Source organism: Macaca mulatta, chromosome 13 (assembly GCF_049350105.2).
Source record: "Macaca mulatta isolate MMU2019108-1 chromosome 13, T2T-MMU8v2.0, whole genome shotgun sequence".
Taxonomy (NCBI): domain Eukaryota; kingdom Metazoa; phylum Chordata; class Mammalia; order Primates; family Cercopithecidae; genus Macaca; species Macaca mulatta.
The window spans coordinates 108291579-108311474 of NC_133418.1; the positions used below are offsets into that span (position 1 = coordinate 108291579).

At 42.0% G+C, this 19896-nt stretch overlaps 1 protein-coding gene across 6 annotated transcripts in view; it reads left to right on the plus strand.

Moving 5' to 3' along the window:
• The first annotated feature begins 16795 nt into the window (after positions 1–16795).
• Positions 16796–19896, plus strand: part of CYRIA (CYFIP related Rac1 interactor A) — a 109516-nt gene continuing 106415 nt past the window's right edge. For all 6 annotated transcript variants that reach the window (XM_077958322.1, XM_077958318.1, XM_077958321.1 and 3 more), the window contains exon 1: positions 16796–16850. The gene's annotated coding sequence lies outside the window, so the exon portion shown is untranslated. The remainder of the gene's footprint in view (positions 16851–19896) is intronic.

Here is a 19896-nt window from a genome sequence, read left to right on the forward strand (position 1 = left end):
AGAGTATTTGGGCCATCTCCCCTTCTAAGACTGAGCACTGTGTGTCAGGACTGGGTGGGTTTTGTCTGTGCTCTCACAGTGATGCCCTGAACAGCTTTTACAGCTTCTGCAAAGATGTGTGAAATTGAATCATAAACCAGAAGTTCCATCTCGCCGCCCAGTGAACTTGGCAAAGACAGAAGTGTTCGTCTTCCCTGTGTTGTGTTCGCCCACATGAATCTCTCCTCCCATTCCCAGAATGGCCCCGTCATCCTCTCCTTTTCCCTCTATAAGTGAATTCTCAGCCAGTTGGCTCTGCTCTTCCACCCTAGACTCACCAGGATCCGCCTTCCCTCATCCTTACTAGCTCAGGCAGCTGCAGCCTTCTCCCGATACCTTTGACTTCTTGGATCCTTGTGCTGCTCCCAACAGTGTATTTGCAGACCTGCATTCAAGATGATCGTTTCTGTGCCAGCCCTCCTCAACCTGCCCACTCTTTCTGCCACTTACTAAAAAACCATAGAACCTCAACATGAAAGGAGCTGAACCAGCGTAGAAATTATCTCGTTCTACAGCATTGCAAGGCTGCCAAGCAACCCTGCTTGTGTGTGTCCAGTGACAGCAGACTCCCTGCCACACTATATGTGTAGTTAGTGTGTAGCACCAACAAAATTTGTGTAGCTCTGTTTTGTAGCTCTATTGTGTAGCAATTTGTGTAGCTCTAAGAGAAAGTTTTCCTCAAAATCAAAGAAAACCAAAAAGGGCCTTGTAAAGTTCTTGGAATATAAATCTATCATGGTGCAGAAAGCTACAAAGACAAGTCAGGGCAAGTTCAGGGTTTAAAAAGCTACACTGCCTTCCAATCAAAGAGCACACCATGAGCATAGTCTCCCTTGGGTCTAGCTAGGCCCTGGCCCCCTGTAGTGTCCACCTCTAGCCTTTTGCTGTCCTCTGGGGTCACAGGGGACTTTGCACAACTACTCTCATGGGTTTCTGGAACCTTCTCTTCCTCAGGGTTAGTGCCTCCCAGGCTTTTATACATGCCGTCATCCAACATGGATTACTTTTTCTACTGGTTCATATTCAGCCTTTCTTTCTAGATACATTTTTCTGTACTTCCCTCTGGAAGCCATATCTGATAACCTATCTTCTCCAACTTCTACTTAATTCTACAGCAGTTACCAAAGTTGACCAGAAGTCTCTCTACCATTTCCATGGGCTTGTTTTTCTCAAATAGAGCTTCTGGAAGGCAGGAACTCATGTTTGTTTTATTGCCCATATGTAAAGAATCCACATTGGAGTTTTTCTTCAGCGACTGCCTTCTAATTTCCTAATTGTGTCTCATGTTGTATGAGGAAAGTGAAGCCCAAGGAGGTTGGCTGAGTCCCAAGTTCCTTCAGCTGAGTGCTATCAAAGCAGGACTGAAACCCAGGTCTCCTGACTCCCATTCCAGTGGTGATTTTTTCCCCCCAATATATCCCTTTAACCTATAGAATTTTAATACAAAAGTTCTTTCTGTGAATTACTTGCCTGTTCAGGTGTCTGTATGTTCTCTGATTAAGATGATCACTCTTGTCTATCTTAAATAACATCAACAAATTCATGCATAATCTCTAATTGAGCCTTTTTTAACCCTTTGTAAAGAACTATGTACAGACTATAAATGCTTTTTTGATGATTATAGTGATTTTTACCAAAAGCCTTCATTTAGGATAAGTGTGCAACTGCAGGAAGCAAGGCTACTGTTCCTACTCACATTCCCACGTTCACTAAAAGCAACTTCAAAGAAACTCTGCAGATGGAGCAATGCCACTATATTGCAATTTAAGCTTTCTTCAGTCATTTCTCTGCAACCACACTCAAATTTTCAATTCCTCAAATAGAAAATGAACTGAATAGACATTAACAAAGTAATCTCTCTACTTCTTTGAAAATTGCAAGCTAACTGAATTTTTCTCTTATGTTTGATAATAGCCATGAAGAAACCAATCATAACTCCTTCTCTTCAGCCTCCCAAATACATCATTTGAAAAAGCTTCCCTTATTGGGTAATAAAATGAAAGGAAAAATCATATTAGAGACTAATGAACACATATAATGTTATTTTTATCACTTAGTAACCTCAGAATATGAATAATTTCTTTAAACGAATTTTTTAAATGTGGACTAAGGAATCCATATCCTTAAAAGCCTGAAGTTGTCAAAATAGAGTGATAATTTTTTTCAGGTTTATAAATTTCAAGACAGAAAAACAGTCTTTTACAGCTTCAGCTGTCGTTAACTTCAATCATATATTCTAGCTAAAGTCACTAAGTCCAAGCACTGACCTAGATTGAGAAAAAGAGGACATCAGTTCTAAAGGCATGAACATTTGGGACAATAATTGTAGCCACAGCTCAAAGTGGAGGTATCCTGTTTTCCTGTAGGGATGGACAGAGAACTTCACAAAGCACACACTACAGGCTGAGGCAGTACCTAAGAATCAAACTGGGCACTACTCAGAGCAGGCATTAGCTGGGCTGATCCTGGAGAGTTCGTCACAGCCTTTAGTGACTTCAGAAGTGAAAGGAAAGAAAATGCAGTGGAAAGGTTAGTTGTGTAACCAGGAAGGTTTGGCACTTTGCTAAATATGTGGAATTATTTGAGAGTCAAAAATAAGCCAGCTTCACCCCCATGTTTCCTGTGCACTTACCTACAAAGCGTCTGGCCTGCCTACAGAAGAATCTTCCTTTCTGCTAAGGTTTTATGTGTTCCTTTCAGAATATACATATCTTTATGTCCTCTGAAAAGTAATGCAAACTGAGCTGATGTGGAAGATACTCCCTTTACTCAAAACTCTGTAGACATGCCATCTTAAAAATGGAAAAACGAATCAGCTAGGAATTGTAAATTCATAGCCTAATTTGAGACCAAGAAAGGAAAATTCCACATTGAGAAAAAAATAAGAGGGGATCTCAAAATGGTAAGTGAGATTTAAAACTGAAAAGTGTTATAGGGAAATTGGGACCTGGTACAGGCCTTAACAGCTGGCACTAAGGATTAATGCCACCCAGAGAAGGGAATTCAGCCAGCAGCCCTGTGTGTGGGCAGCTGAAACTGAGTGGTTTGAATGGATTCTGCAGCCACTGGTATTGTTATTTGTAAGAAAATCAGTGCCCACCAGCCGGGTGCAGTGACTCACACCTGTAATCCCAGCACTTTGGGAGGCTGAGGTAAGTGGATCACTCGAGGCCAAGAGTTAGAGACCAGCCTGGACAACATGGTGAAACCTCATCTCTATAAAAAAAAAAAAAAAAAAAAAATAGCTGAGTATGGTGGCATACGCCTGTAATCATAGCTACTCGAGAGGCTGAGGCAAGAGAATTACCTGAACCAAGGAGACAGAGGTTGCAGTGAGTCGAGACTGCGCCACTGTACTCAAGCCTGGGCAACAGACAGAGTGAGACTCTGTCTCAAAAAGAAAAAAAAATGAAAAGAAATAGAAAATCACTGCCCATCTAACCCAAGAAAGCTGTAATGAAGCTTCTTATCCATCCAGGTCAGTGAATAAAAATAAACACACCTGCAAAAACTCAAAACACAGGAAGCGCTCCAAATCTAAGCTACTAGAGTTGTTCAGGACACCAAAGAAATAAGTTAATGTAAGCATTAGTCCAGGACTCTTAAACTCACAAAGCATCAGCAGATGCAAATGAGAAACTGTCACCCAAAGCAAACTACATGGGTTTCTAATAGAAAATATCCTCATAGAAAAAATTATAAACCCTAAAAGAAAATGAATGACACAGAAGAACAATTAAGAGAAACAATAAATAATCCTGGAGATACTTGCAAAAAGTAAAAATAATTCAAATCAGTAGCTTCCATTAGGGCTTCTCTTAGGATTTCAAGAATAATTCGGCAACAGAAATGCTACCAGTATATTTTACCACATTAAACAAATTAAAGGAGAAAAGCCATAGGAAATATAGAGAAAATGTTAGAGAAAATTTGCCATCATCTGTGATAAGGACTCTTAGAAAACTCAAAATAAAAGAAGATGTGCTTAATTTTATAAAGAATGTTTACCACAAACTTATTGAACTACCACAACTAAAGGTAAAATTCTAAAGATATTCTGAGTAAACTCAGAAATGAGACAAGGGTGATTGATATATGCACCATTGTTCAACACTGTACCAAAGGTCTTAGCCTGTGTGATAAGATAAGAAAAATAAATTAAGAGGAATAAGAATTTGAAAGACAAAGTAACAGCTACACTTAACTTCAATTAATGTGACTGTCTACATCAAGGGTTGAAAAATTGTATCTGTGAAAAACCAGAAGTAAATATGTTTGACTTTTTAGGACATACGTTCTCTATCACAACTACTCAGCTCTGCCACTGAAGCATAAAAACAGTCATAGATCATAAACAAGTGAATTAATTTAGCTATGCTCCAATATAACTTATTTATAAAAACATACGGGCTACATTTGATCCAAAGGTCATAATCTGCAAACTTCTGAATTATACAGAAAAAAAAGAAAAACACTGAAAATCAATAAAAGAGTTCATCAGGATTGCTGCAAATAAAGTAACAATATATAAATCAATAACTTCTTACATGTTGGCAATAACTAACTAAAACTCCCTTATTCACAATATCAAAATGATCCATTCACAATAGCAATAAAAATTATAAAGTACCTAAAATAAATCTAAAGACTATAAGCAATACTGTTACAAACAAAATTACTAAAAATTATTATTTAAAAGAAAAACAATAAATGAGAATATATGTTAATACTATGTTCATAGAAGGAGCTATAAGATATCATAATGATGTCAGTTCACCCTATGTTAATTGAAAAAATACCAAAACATTCTCATCAAAAAGCCAGTATATATTCATGTGAAGTGTCTATATATACACACACATTAATATATATGTATGACTATTTGTGTGTGAATATATATATATATGTATTCTAAAGTCCATATCAAAGAGAAAATTTTAAAGAAAGCCAATAAATTCGTATAAAAATCAGGAAAAAAAATCACTTCTCAGCCTTTTGGCTAAGATCAAGTATAAAAATCAGGGAAAAAAGTGGGCACATTAAATATCACAGATGAAGACGTATTATAAAAATAGATTAATCAGAACAATGTGGTATGCAAACAGGGATAAATGTGAACTTGGTCTACATTAGAAGAGGTATTAGAAAACAAAATGGAAAAGATGGGGTTGACACAAATGGCTTTTTCTAAAAGAAAATAATTAGATCCCTTTCTTATTCTATTTTCCCAAACATATTTTGTACATGTCAAAGTGAAAAATAAACTTTAACATTAAATGTAAACATTGAAAAAATATATTTTTGACTTTTCGTCAGAAAAAGCTTCCTTAAAGAAGAAACAAACAAACAAACAAACAAACAAAAACAGAAAGTATAAAAGGTTGTAATTTGTCTTCAACAAAATTAAGCTCTTCTATATAATAAAAGATGCCACAAAGTGAAAAGGAAAGCTGCAGATTAGATAAATTAGCAACACATATAGTAAGTGACTAATTAATATTCAGAAAATAATATCTGACTTTCATAAATAATAATAAACTATAAAATTATAAATTATAAAAGACACAATAACTATAATTATAAAGCATAGGTTTAGATATTTTTCAGAAAAGAAAACCTGAAAAAACAGTAAACATATGAAAAAATGTTCAGTTTTCAGTCTCTCATTAGTAATTAAGAAAATGTCAATGAAAACAATAAAATTACATCTCACAAAAAATATCAGAAAATTTGACAACAGAAATATTGGAAAATATGTGGAGACATCAATATGCTGATGCATTGTTACTGTGAGCAATGAAATGGTAGAACCATTTTAAAGAGGAATTTGTCACTATCTGGTAAAACTGAATATGTATATAGTCTACAGAATCGTATAGTTATCATGAAGGAGCATTCTAAAAGCCCATACTGTTGAGTGAAGAAACAAAAGAACCATAATATTATGTGATAGCATTTACATCAACTTTAAAACCATGCACTATATTAAGTGTATATAGCTGCTTAAGGAATGTGCAGATAGTGTGAATGGAAAGATTCCCAACAAATTCAAGATAGTTGTTGTCTCTGGAAGGAGAAGAATGGCAATGGGGCTGGAAGATGGCAATGTCAGCTGGGTTAAGTATGGTTATAATAACTCCAACATACTACAGGAGGGGTACAAGTTGTTGAAGTATCTCACATTGCTCACATTGCCAATTAAGGCTTCCAACCCAGCAGTGATTTATGACTGCCCACAAACCAGTGGTCAGAACTGATCACATGACCCTGCAAAGGCGGCAAGGAAATGTAGTCCTCTCAGTGCCCCTAAAAAGAGAAGAACCAGAAGTGACTTGGCACTGATTTTTAACTGTTAGTTGAACATTAATCTTATTACTTAAGAGGAAAAATTGAAGCGCAAATGACAAAATGTTAATATTCTGGGTGACAAGAACATAAATGTTTGTTATATTAAGGTTTGTCAATATATCCCTTAGAATGAGGTAAGCACCCCTCAATCATTATTCCTTAGTGTGAATTAGATTATCAGTGCTTGGATCAAGACAAAAAATAAAAAAGAAATGAAAGCATGCTGAAATCACACTTTAGTTACTGGCACATTCCCCCATCACTTTCAACTACTAGTAGAATCTCCTTAGAAAGTCAGAAAATGTATCTATAATGGCCACTCTCTAAATCTCCCATCATTTCAGTCAAACTGAAGTATTCATAATGTCCTGAGTAAACTCACATCTGGGTACATTTGTTGTTATTTCTAACTTTCTCCCCTTTTCCCTCTGGGTCAATTCTACTCAGCCTAAATATGTAAAAATATAAAATGTATTCCAAACATCAGTGACATTTGGTAGGAAAAAAAACAAAAATCCTTGACCACCTGCAGGAAATGAGCATCAAATTAGTATGCATGCCACTTTGGCAATAAACAAAACCAACATATTCTGCTGTGCCTCTTCTACTATGTGAAATAATGATTTTTCGTTTTGCTTTTCGCAGTCCTTTCACTTCTGTCACTTTATATGATTCTTTCAACATTCTTATGAGGTTGGCAGGGCAGGCATTTATTATACAGAGTGAACAAATAAAGATATCCAGACAAGAGAAGTTTGCTGACCCACCCAAAATCATACACGGAATTCAAAGCAGAGCTGTCCCCACCACCCAGGGCTGAAGACTGCAAGCTCTTCCCACTAGATCACTCTGCCTGTTTAGAAGGGCAGTTGCTGATTCTTGTCCATGTATTAGGCCAGGGCCTTCCACTATATACACTCATCCTTCTTGGAGACAAGACTTAATGGAAGCCAATGGAATCCATGAGAAATCGTGGAGGAACTCAATAATTTACAAACAGAAGAAGAGCATCCTACATATGCAACATTCTGCAAACTTTAGTGCTCATATCAGAAGGCGGGGTGAATGTTCAGTATCAGGGACACCCAAAAACACCAGCCTGGAAGCAGCACATGATTGCTGTGGTTTTGAATCCCACCTCTGCCACTTACTTGCCTTATGACTTTGGGAAATCATCTTCCCTCTCTGGGCCTCAGTTTCTCTGTCTGTCAAATGAATAAATAGGTTTAGATCGTGTCTAAAGCTCCTTCTCTTCTGAGATTCTAAGAGCCGGAAATGATTAACTATGTATACTAAAAGGTAATATTCCTTTTTTCTTTCTAGCAAAAAAACCCACATTAAGTGGATTCACTGGAATCTAGGTATAGATGAAACATAGAAATCAGAAAATTAACAGCATTTGTATATATAAACATAAAAGACAGCAGATTTTCTAAAATTTTCCATTTTCTCTCCCACTAACAGATGGGAAGCAGTTTGATGGAGTTTATCAGAGGAAGCAGCTGCCATCCTACATGAGTGACACTAATGAGACAGGTGAAATATTCAAGAGCCCAAGACTGTCTTCAAGAAACTACTGCAGCTCTGCCAGGGTCATATTGGGCATGCCTGGAGGTTTGTCTTCTGCTCTAAAAATAGACTGTGTAAATACTATTTTTTATAACGATGATGACTATTATTTAGAGCTTGCCCCAGCCTCCAGGCAAATGTACCAAGAACAAAAGGACGCTTAGTATAATTAAAACAAAAAAAATGTAGAGGTGTTGGCATGTGAGAAAAGGAAGTGTTTCAACATCAGAAGCCAAGAACTATTTGTTGGATTTGATTAATAATCATTAATGTGGATTTTATTTTAAGATCATACAACAGTGTGGAGTTTTACTTTATTTATATGCACACAAAAGCAGTCAAACAGCTCTCTTTATGAAAAAGTTATTACATTGCCCTTCCAGGCTTGATTGTACTTTTCCAGAAGTAATTTGAAAGGGCAATTTTTCTAATCTCTGGATCTTGAGGATTCAGTGTAATTCAGATCAATTCAGTGGATATGAAATAAGTTTATGGTAGATGTCAATATTAAGTTTAAGTTATGTTAAGTTTATATTAGATATTTAGATGTCAAACATTGAGAACACGAACATCGTGTATTTCTGTGTGTATGTATAATTTCCAATTTTCTGGAGCCCAGGAAGCAATGGGCAGAATTAAAACACTGTGAGATACATTCTAGGAAGAGGAAATAATAGGAATAAAAACAGATAGAAGTGATATAATATTTCGAGTTAAAGATTGAAGAGAAATGCAGTAAGAGAGAAAGAACAAGTAAAAGCAGATTATAATTTGGCCATATGAGTTCTGCAGAGAATGTAAGACTCTGGTCTACTGTAATGGGGAGCCACTGAAGAGTTTCAATAAAGGGATTCCATGATCATAGTTGTGTTTTAGAAAGGTCACTTGGGCTGCAGGGTGGACAGTGAATTAGATAGGCTAAATATGAAGCAGGGGAGACCAACCAGAAACCTGTTGAAAAAACTGTGGTGAAAATTGATAAGGGGTTGATCTGGGCAGTGACTGAAGGGGGGATAATAAAGAAGATATAATAAATATGACTTCTAAAGATAGCAAGTTTTCTCCAGGTATCACTATTCTAAGATATTTCTCAAGTAGTTACAGGGTTAAAAGGCAAACACAATAGGCTGAAAACCATGAATATAGCCATTTATGTAGCTGTTGCATGTAGTAATGAGCATTTAAACATAAAATATTAATAAAATATTAGCATAGCTTACGAAGAAGCGCTACAGAGTCAACCATTCTGTTTGATGATAATTTTAACACTGTGTTAGTACTGAAATTGTATTTTTCAGCTGCCAAAGATTAGGATCAACTGACCTTTGAAAAAGTATCACTGGATCTGGACTTGAAACAGAAGTCATTTGTTGAAACTTTTCAAATAAGACAGAAAGAGAAATAGAGACACAGTGGCTAGTAAGAGAGAATCCTGGCCTATGTCTGAATCCAACCTGCCCACTTGCTCACTAATGTATTTTCTGAAAAGCAAAGAAAGTATTTGCAAAGAAAAAGAAGAAGATTTGGTTGTCCAAATAAATCAAGAGTTGGCCCTAAACTATGAGTCATGACACTCGTGTTTTAATTTCTTGGCTGTGGCTGTAACTCAGTTGATGACTTGAACAAGTTACATCAAGCCTTAATTTCCAGGCTATAAATGGGTATAGTCGTAAGTGACCCCTACTTACCTGTTTGTGTAGCTGAATGGATGACTAGGATATGCTTGTTAAATGCTCTAAGCCTCTGCTCAAAGGCTACCATATAGGTGTCATTACTTCGTTGGTAGTGATTTTGGAGACTATGAGCTTTGAAGGTGGTGAGTTTGAGTCCCCTAAAGGGGCAGACTCATTTTGTCAAAGGTGCCAACAATAGATGCAATCAGCAATTTCTGGGTTTACCTGGCCAGCCAAAGAATGAGGTCAACTGACCTATAAAAAAGTATCAGAAGATTTGGACTTGGAAGAAACATGTTGAGAGTTTGCAAATCAGAGAGACAGAAAAAAGAGACAGAAATAAATTGTTTTTAAAAAAGTTTGTGGGTGAAAATAACTTTTTAAACTTGGTAGCTGGGTGATGTGATTTGAATCTGTGTCTCCACCAAATCTCATGTCAAATTGTAATCTCCAGTGTTGGAGGTGAGGCCTGGTGAGAGGTGATTAGTTCATGAGGGCAGGGCTCTATGAATGGTTTAGCACCATTCCCTCTGTGCTGTTCCCATGATAGTGAGTGCATAACTTCTCAGGAGATCTGGATGTTTTAAAAGTGGGTAATACCTCCTTCACTTTCTCTCTTACTTTTTCTCTGGCCATGTAAGACATGACTGCCTCCCCTTCACCTTCAGCCATGGTTGTAAGTTTGCTGAGGCCTCTGCAGAAGCTGGGCGGATGGCCAACATCATGCTTCCTGTACAGCCTGCAGAACTGTAAGCCGATTAAATCTCTTTTCTTTATAAATTACGCAGTCTCAGGTATTTGTTTGTAGCAATGTGAAAACAAACTAATACACTGGGTTACATCAGGCACTGGGCTAGCTACTCATTAATTGTCTGCACATTCATGATCTTATTAACATTTCTGTCTAGCACACAGTAGGCCCTCAATAAACATTAGCTGCATAAACAACTCCTTGTGGCAAGTCCTGTTACAACATTTTATTTATGAATGTGAGAAACAAGACTGAGGGCAATTAAATAACCTGCTCAAAGTCATACTGCTGTTAGGTGTGAGGAGGGGCCCAGATTTATATCTGGACCACAGTGCAAAGTTCCTACATGGTTCCTCTAACTTCCCTGCCTCCACTTTCCTTCCCTATTATCACTGTGTCACCAGCGACCCTTAAAGTTCCTGGGCTATGTAATTTTTCTTCATTGTTGGCTATCATTTGACTCTATTTTTCCAGATCCTGAGAATTCATCCCCCACTTCTCTTTTTGGGGGAGAAAGGTGGATGGTGCTGTTTATACTCTTCCCCACCTTGGAAGTCAACATACGTATTATCCAGATTTGTTACATATGAGAAATCTACTCTAAATAGAATGCTCTTTACATCCAGAATTGTGGGCTTTTGTCAAACAACTGGCAGGAACGAAGTCAGGTCTTTGATAGTCATATGGGAAAAGAACCCGCAACATTCTTTCTGCTTTATTAATATAAGTTTATAAATAGTTGGTAAAAACCTAAAGAAATGCAAGGCCAGATGAAATGATTCATTCAGTCAATTGCATTTGTTAAATATTAATATTTTTAACATATCAGGTGCTCTTCCAGGTGTTGGGGAGATACAAAGACCAATAATAAAGCATAAATCCTGGCCTCAAAGAGCTCATAGTCTATTCGGGAGGCACATAGAGTTGCTGTTCACTCAGGAGATTCTATATTTGTGATATTGCCTACTTGTGAAAATGTATTCGTAACCACAAATCAATACTCTCATTGCTTTTGTGATCTATATATAGACATGCACCAAGCATGAAACACTAGAGGCACCCAGACATGCATGTTCTGAGCTGAGGTCCAACAAGACCGTATTCTGCCTTCTTGTTTCAGCTTTCATACAGTGTGCTTTTTGTGATCTATTTAGTGCTACACTTCTTTCACATGTTTGTACTTGTTGACAGTGATTTCACTGTTTAAAATGACCTCTGGGGGCCCCGCGCGGTGATGCACGCCTGTAATTCCAGAACTTTGGGAGGCCGAGGCAGGCAGATTACAAGGTCAAGAGATCGAGACCATCCTGGCCAACATGGTGAAACCCCATCTCTACCAAAAATAGAAAAAAGTTAGCTGGGCGTGGTGGTACGCGCCCGTAGTCCCAGCTACTCGGGAGACTGAGGCAGTAGAATCACTTGAACCTGAGAGGCAGAGGTTGCAGTGAGCCGAGATTACACCACTGCACTCCAGCCTGGCAACAGAGTGAGACTCCATCTCAAAGAGAAGACCTCTGAGCACAGTGCTGAAGTGTCATCTAGTGTTTCTAAGCACAAGAAGACTGTGAGGTTCCTTGCAGAGAAAATACATGTGTTAAATAAACTTCGTTCAGGCATGAGTTATAGTGCTGTTGACCGTGAGTTCAATATTAATGAATCAATATTGTATATTAAATAAAATATCTTTATTTTTGTTTTGTTTTGTTTTGTTTTGTTTGAGACGGAGTCTAGCTCTGTCGCTCAGGCTGGAGTGCAGTGGTGCGATCTCGGCTCACTGCCAGCTCCGCCTCCCAAGTTCACGTCATTCTCCTGCCTCAGCCTCCCGAGTAGCTGGGACTACAGGTGCCTGCCATCACACCCAGCTAATTTTTTATATTTTTAGTAGAGATGGGGTTTCACCATGTTAGCCAGGATGGTCTCGATCTCCTGACCTCGTGATCCGCCCACCTCGACCTCCCAAAGTGCTGGGATTACAGATGTAAGCCACCACCCCCAGCCTAAATAAAGTGTGTTTAAACATAAACACACATAAAGCAAGGTTATGTGTTGATTAGTTGACAATTATGTGACCAAAGCTTGCAGGAACTTAACCCTACATTTCCCCTGGAAGCTATCACTCAGCATTTATTCAGTGTTTAAGATGATTTTATAGAATATAGCTACTGCACGTAAAATGAATCGACTGTTGAGAAATTTATCCAATCATCATAGCTTGGTGAGTGCTCCTGTAGAGGTGTGAGTGCTATTCTATGGAAGCACACAAGAAAGAACAGTTGATTTGGTCTTGGAGAGTTGAAGGAGTCATTATAGAGGGGTTGCTTTTGAATCGGGTTTCAAAATAATGAGTAGAAACTCAAAGAATGGACCAGGTTGAAAGGTCATTCAAGACAGTGGCGAATTATGTGCGAAGGAAGGAAGGTCTGAAAGAGCTTGACACGTTTAGTGATTAAAAAGCAAGTAAAGTCAGAGCTCTTAAGTCGTGTGCTCCAACTCAGCCACAGGCAAGGATTTCCAGCCATTACAAAGTTTCTCTACACAGTTTGGGCTGTGATTTTTGCAGTAAGGAAGTGTGCAGCATGTCAGCTGTGAAAATTGGCTCAATGTTCATAATCAAGTCTATTATGCTCCCTCTGAAGCCTAGTCCATGTTTCCGTAGAAACCCCTAGTTACATAAAGGGACCCCGGCCAGCAATTGGCAAGAAAACCCACCACCTTTGTAAGCCATTATAGTAATGCCAGGGGGAAAACATTATATAATTTCTGCTGGAGGTTAGTGGGCTTAGAGGGCAAAAATAAAGATACATTCCTCGCAGAGTAGTAAGCAGAGAGTGCCACAGGGCCTTACGACACAGGATCCCTCCGTCTCCCTGCCACATCCTTATCTATGAATTAACCCACTAGCCAGTGGGTTCTTTCCTGTGCTTATTAACGCACTGGCTAGTGGGTTAATAAGCACTTTCACAGTTTGTAATGAGCACTTCCTACATGCTCAGTCCAATTCAAGGCACCACAAGGCTACACACACACACACACACACACACACACACACACCCCACGTATTTTTTCTTTCACAGCTACAAAGCGGTTTATAATAGCCTTCACATCAACCTTCACAGGTAGATGTTATTACTCCAATTTTATGGAAGAGGAAACAAAAGCACCAAATGATAAAGTATCCAGTGAATGGCAGAATTAGGATTTATGTTCGGCTTTGACTTCAAATCTACGATTTCATCTGTGTCTCAGAAAAAAAAAAAAAAAAAAATTCTCTGTCCTTGAGAAAGTTGTGTATGTGAAAAGTCCTGCATGCCACTCCTGAGAAAGAGCTGTCACACATGATGTGTCAGAGGAGTAAGTGGTTCAGAGTGTCAGTTTTATAGAAATATTCAGAGGACAGAAGTTTTTGCCCAAAGTATCACACTGTCCCCAAGGTGCATCACTAGCATTGGAAGAAATAATTTGTGACAGCTGAGATGGCAGAGGTAGGTATGTCAGCAAAAGTCCAGAAGCAGAAAGGATCCTTTCAAGAGACAAGGGAGTCAGGTGGTAAAGGGAAATCTAAGTTGTTGAGGGATTTAGAGGGAATGTTTCATATCCCCTTAGATAGGTCTCAGTGGGTGGAGAGGCGCCCTGGATAGAATCAGCCGTGTGGGGTTTACCATCTTCACGGCTGCCTCCTCTTCCTTCTTCATTCATTGTTGCTAAGGACCTTAACCTATCATCAGTCTCCTTATTTGGGGCTCTGGTTAAGGCCACTCAGTCCCCAGGTGCTCCCAGAATCAGCCTGCAGATTCTCAGGCTGATGTTCTTAACTCTCCACTTCCCCATGTTGCGGGATCTGCCTGGTACGTTGGCCACCCCAGACCACTTTTCACACAGGCCTCCACTTTGTCTCTCTACTTGAGAGTCTTTGTCCCCATTTCCTGCCTATTGAAGTCTAACTTCCCACCTCAGATTTTAGCTTAAAACTGCCCTTTTCAAGAATCTGGTCTCAGTTTCCTCCAATCACAAAGAATCCTTTCTTTTCCTGGGTCCGCACGGCAAATATCTCTATGTTAGCCTTTTTCCACAGGCAACCTGCCTGTGTCCTCCTCAAGACCAGGGAACTCTGTCCTTATTTCATAACTTAGCACAGTGCCTGGCACTTTGTCCATGCTTCATCACTCTCTTTTTAAAAATAAATACATGAAAAACATGTCCTTGAAACTAGAACAGCTCAGTTTACATTTAATTTAATTAAGATATTAAGGTTCGTTTTAGCAAACATATTGTGAGTGACAACCATCTAAAATTCAATCTCAACTTACCTGCCTCCTAAATGGCAGTTTAATTTCACTATAATCTTTATTATAATAACCTTTAAACTTGTTATTAGTATTACTGATAAAGTTAAAAGACTTTCATCTGGTAATTGTGTCTTAGGAAACATTCAATTATTAAATTCCACACTGATCATTAGAAAACCCTATTATTTCATAATAGGCTGGGCAATACCATGAAGGTATCCCTCAATTATTGAAACAGAAGCCATCTCTAAGTGAGTGGAAGTGAAATCTCACACATCAAATCGTCTACTCACAAACTTAAGCTGTATTATTACAGACAGACGGGTGTAAAGTGAAAAGTCCTCTCATGGTCTGAAATGATAGTGTTTTATGGGGATGAATGGTGTTTGTGGCTGATTAGTCCTCACTCTTCTCAAAACCTGGCCAAGCTCAAGGTGGACAGATTAAGCCAGAAAATATTAGGGGTGTGTGTGTGTGTGTGTAGTAATAGTAGTAGTAGTAGCAGTAGTAGTAGTAGTAGTAGTAGCAGCAGCAGACATGGTTTACCTCATGGCAAGAAGGCTTTTCTCATAGAGCTACTCACAGATAAAACGCCTTTGCCAGCCAGACACAGTGGCTCACGCCTGTAATCCCAGGACTTTGGGAGGCCAAGGCGGGTGGATCACGAGGTCGAGTTCAAGACCAGCCTGACCAAGATGGTGAAACCCCATCTCTACTAAAAATACAAAATACAAAAATTAGCCAGGTGCAGTGGCAGGTGCCTGTAATCCCAGCTACTTAGGAGGCTGAGGCAGGAGAATTGCTTGAACCCTGGGGGATGGAGGTTGCAGTAAGCCGAGATCACGTCACTGCACTCCAGCCTGGGCGACAGAGTGAGACTTCTCAAAAAACAAAAACAAAAAAACACCTTTGCAGGAATTGACAACAGAGGCTGGTCTAGGGCATGGGGAAAACTCAAAAAGATAATGGGAAAGTGTTTCTTCTGGTCCTAAGGATCCCTTCCAAGTGAGAAACTATTTCACTCTCACTAGACAGTGCCTTCCTGCCCTCTGAATTTTTGCCAAAAAACAGACCAAGAGCCTCTGTGGGCAGTTCAGGAGAGCCTTTCAGAGTGCAAAGGAAGCTTGGGCAGCAAGTCCTCCCAGGGGAAACACCCTGGATCTCAGAAAGGAGAGGGGCCTGACCAGGTTCTCCTGATGTTTCCCACCTCCTGTGATCCCAACCCACAAAGGGCCCCAACCCATGCAGCTTCAGGCACATACTTTGGCACACTATGGGGATTTAACACGTGTTTCATGATGTTCTGGCTGATGGACTGGGAAAGGAAGCAGCCGAAGCCGGGGTCCCCAGGAGCTCTCCCTCCCCTCAACAGGAGCTCTGACTCACAACCTGTTTGGCACTGCTGAGTCCTCTCTGGTTTCCTGAATCTCCCTCTCTCTAATGCAAAAAGCCTCCATGGCAGATGTTTTAGAACAATGATCACGTCAATGATGCTGTAACCCACTACTTTCTTTTTGCATCATAGAATTTTGTAAGTGTTTTTGCAGACTTACTCTTTAAGGTTAATTACATTTTTTTTGATTGAGCCTTTGGGAAGACTTTACGGTGGTCCCATCAGATAACTGCGGGCCCCAAGGCTGGATATCTGTTAATAAGATGGGCAGAAAGGGACTGGGAGCGAGGCTGGGTTCAGAATCTCAAGTAATTTGGGAGTGTGCCTAGGGACTGGGACGATTTGGCTGGGCATTAATTTGAAGGTGAATATGCGTCTAGAGATTGCGGGGATTTCTCCTTTTTCTTGGAGGGCAACCCTGGGTGTGGAGGAATTCGGTGTGCAGAAACAGAAAGGTCTGGTTCAGGCTTCCTCTGGGAAGGCAAGGCCAAGAGGCCAAGGCTGAGAAGGGGCAGGAGCGACCCTGCTGGGGCGGGTCCGCACCAGCTCCTAGGAGCAGAGGGCAGAGCCGGGCAAGGAGATGGGGTTGTCCAGGCGAGGGTGAGGACGCGGTCGGTGACAGCGCGGGTGGGGATCCCCCGGGGCCGGGGCGGGGCGGCTGCCGCGAGCCGGGCTGGGGGCGGGGCGGGGCGGGGCGGGGCTCCGGGGCCGTCTCGCAGGCTGCGGCGGCCGCGGGAGAGGCGTCCACGGCGGCGGCGGAGCGGGCGGCCGAGCAGGGCGGCGGCGACTCGGTGAGCGCGGCGCGGCTGGGGGCGCGGCAGGGGCGCGAGCGGGGGTCTGCGGGCGCGGGGCTCAGCCTGCGCAGGGCACTGCGGGGCACCACGGGGCGGGGCGGGCGCCTCCCGGCTATCCTCCTCCCGGACGCCCCTGCAGCCTTCGGGAGGGAGGGAGAGCAGAGGATACCGTCCAGGAGCCCTTCTCCAGCGGTCGCCGGCCAGAGGTCCGGCTTTGTGCCCCGTTGCCCTCTTTCTGAGTGTTCCTGATTGTGTTCCTTTCCCAGACCACCCTCCCTCGTCCCTCACTCACTTACTCCCCACCCCAGGTGGAGAGTAAGCTCCATTCTTGCAGGGGACCCCTAACCCTCCCCTTCCCACCAGCTGAGGCCCCGGGCCGCTGTGTACTCTACAGCCCCAAAGGGAGGATGACCCCCTCCCCAGCCCCTACACACCTGGATCCTTTTGCTGCCACCTGCCACAGACGTTATTAGCCAGGCGGAATGCTGCTGTGCCTAGGACCCAGCACTCCTTGCCGTCACCCTCTCTCCTCCCCCAGAACCCAGAACCCAGAACCCCAGTTTGGCAAAAGGCGCTTTTCCAATACTGAGCTTTGGGAACAATTTGACCCACTTCCCAAAATGCTGGTCCCAGGCCAGCCATGCTTTTTGGTGGAGACACCTGTCTTGTCTGCCAGGAGACATTCTCTGTCAAAATGTACCAGCCCGTCCGTGGGTCCTCCTCCAAGCTGCTCCTACTCTCTAGCCAATGTCCTCAGAGACCAGGGCCAAGATCTTTGTCATTTAAGGCCTCCAAAGCTATTTCCCCACCCATCCCCAGAATTCCCCCAGCCACTGTTTTGGGGGTGCCAGGTCCAGAACTGATGGAGCAATCTTTCTAGGTACAGGGCCTGATATCCTCTCCCACACCCTTGTTTACCAGCCTGCTCCCCAGGGAACCCAAGACAGGGTCATGGGGCTGGAGGTTAGGGCCCTGATCTCCCCTGAAGCTCTGTGACCCTCCTTTTCTCCCTGTTAGAAACTTTCCTCTCTGTCACCAGTCACTATCTCCTCTGGATGGGACCTTGGCCATCTGCACGGTGTCGAGTCCCCAGGGCACAGAATGCTGATCTGGGACCCTGGAAGGCTGGGACTTGTCCTGGGGCAGTAGGGTTAGAGTGGCTGCTAGCCAGGTCTGGTCTTGGGTACCAGGGTTCTTTGGGTGGATCCTTGTCGGCTTTCACTGATCTCCGGTTGGGGTTCGAGGGCTTGCTTTGCAGTGGAGACAGGAGGCAGAGCAGGGGCTGTTTTCCCTGCGTGCTTCTGACTGTCTTGTGTTGCTATGGTGACATTTTGCCTGTCTTCCTCCTTCTGACTCTTCTGGGAGCTGGTTTTTATTGGTCCGTTGTCCTGTCTTTCATGGCTCTAATTTCTCCTTTCTACTTGCTCTGAAATAAACAGTCATAAACATGGGCGCTGGGCCCAGGCTGGGGGCTGGCAGAACTTCACCTCCTGCTGGCCCTGGGTTCCTGTGAGGGGAGAGTGGGAAAGCGAGGTGGAAACAGACCTGCCCACATTCCCTCCTGCCTCTGGGCTCTGACTCTGGGAAGGAGGCAGCAGCAGCATCAGGGATTTGGGCACATAGTGGGCGCATACTGCCTTGGTGCTAAAAATAGATACCAAATGTGGCGAAGGACCTCACTGGTGTTATTTCCTTTCACCTTCACAATAGCCCTGTGGGGCAGGGGCTCTTTCCATTTTGCAGATGAGGAAACTAAGCTCAGAGCAAGTGAGTTATTTCCCTAAGGTGACATTGATTTGAGCACACAGTCAGCCCTCAGTTTTGGCTGAATGAATGGAAAAGTGATGAAGCTGACATACACGCATCTCTGTTGGACTGCCTGGTCCTGTCCCAGAGGGATCACAGGGACTTCGTTAGTCCAGCTGCCTAAACCCACACGACAGGAGGCTCTTTGGAAGGTGTCTCCACTTTTCCTGTCCCTGCTGGACTACTGTGGAGGGAGCTGCCAGGAAGCTGTCTGGAGTGTCCCAAGTGTACCCTTGACCTGAACTGTTGAGGACCCCAGCTGAGAGCAGAGCAAAGCCACTTGTGACTTCCTGTTTTTACTCAGCACCAAGAAGAATTCAGTTTGCGTTTACTCCCAGGCCTAGATGCAACTGGATAAGTCAGGGATCCAGAGTCAAGTAGACCCTTCCAAGCCAGCCCTGGGCAAGGAGTTCATAGCTCCCAAGGGCCATAAGGGCACCCACCGTCAGCTGTCAGTGACACTCTTCAGTGAGGCTATTCCTTCCCTTCCCTGGTGTTTTTCTCTTCAGTACACTCTCTTCTTTTCCATTCCCTGCCATTCCCTTCACATTGCCGTGCTCTAGGTTTGTTAAAAATAAGCTGAGCATGTATTATGGTAGCACGAAAAAACCAGACAATCAGCAGCTTCAGTGTCAAATGTTGGCCCTGAGAAAGTCAGTTCTCTCATATAGCCTCAGTTTCTCTGTCTTTAAAATGGGGTTGACAGTATCTGTCCTATTGGCCACATTTTCTTGTTCTTTTAGGATGGCATAGAATAGCCTACAGGGAGTGCTTTGAACACTTTGAAAGGCTGAAGGACCCATAATATCCTAGTTCTATTGGGAGATCTCAATCTTAAAGAGAGCCCTGGACCACTGTCCAGAGATTGAAAACCAATTTAGGCATAATTAAGCTGTAAAATCTCAGGGTTAGAGGCATCCTCTAGAGGCATTTTGCCCCATTTGCCCCAGCCTTGATGTTGAATCCTTTCATTTATTTATGTACCTTACATTTATTGAGTATCTGCTCTGTACCAAATATGGTTTTGGGAACTAGGGATTCGAAAAATGAACAGTATTTCTGTTTTCAAAAAACAATTTAGTCATGGAAAAATATCCTTGTAATACAGTTAGAGAGGTGGTATGATAAAAGGAAAGTCAGGCTGATGTAAGGCCCAGAGATGGCCACTTGACTAGGTCACCCATGAGGGTTAAATCAGGTGATTTGTGCTTTGGGGCTGAAATACATTTGTCCTTCC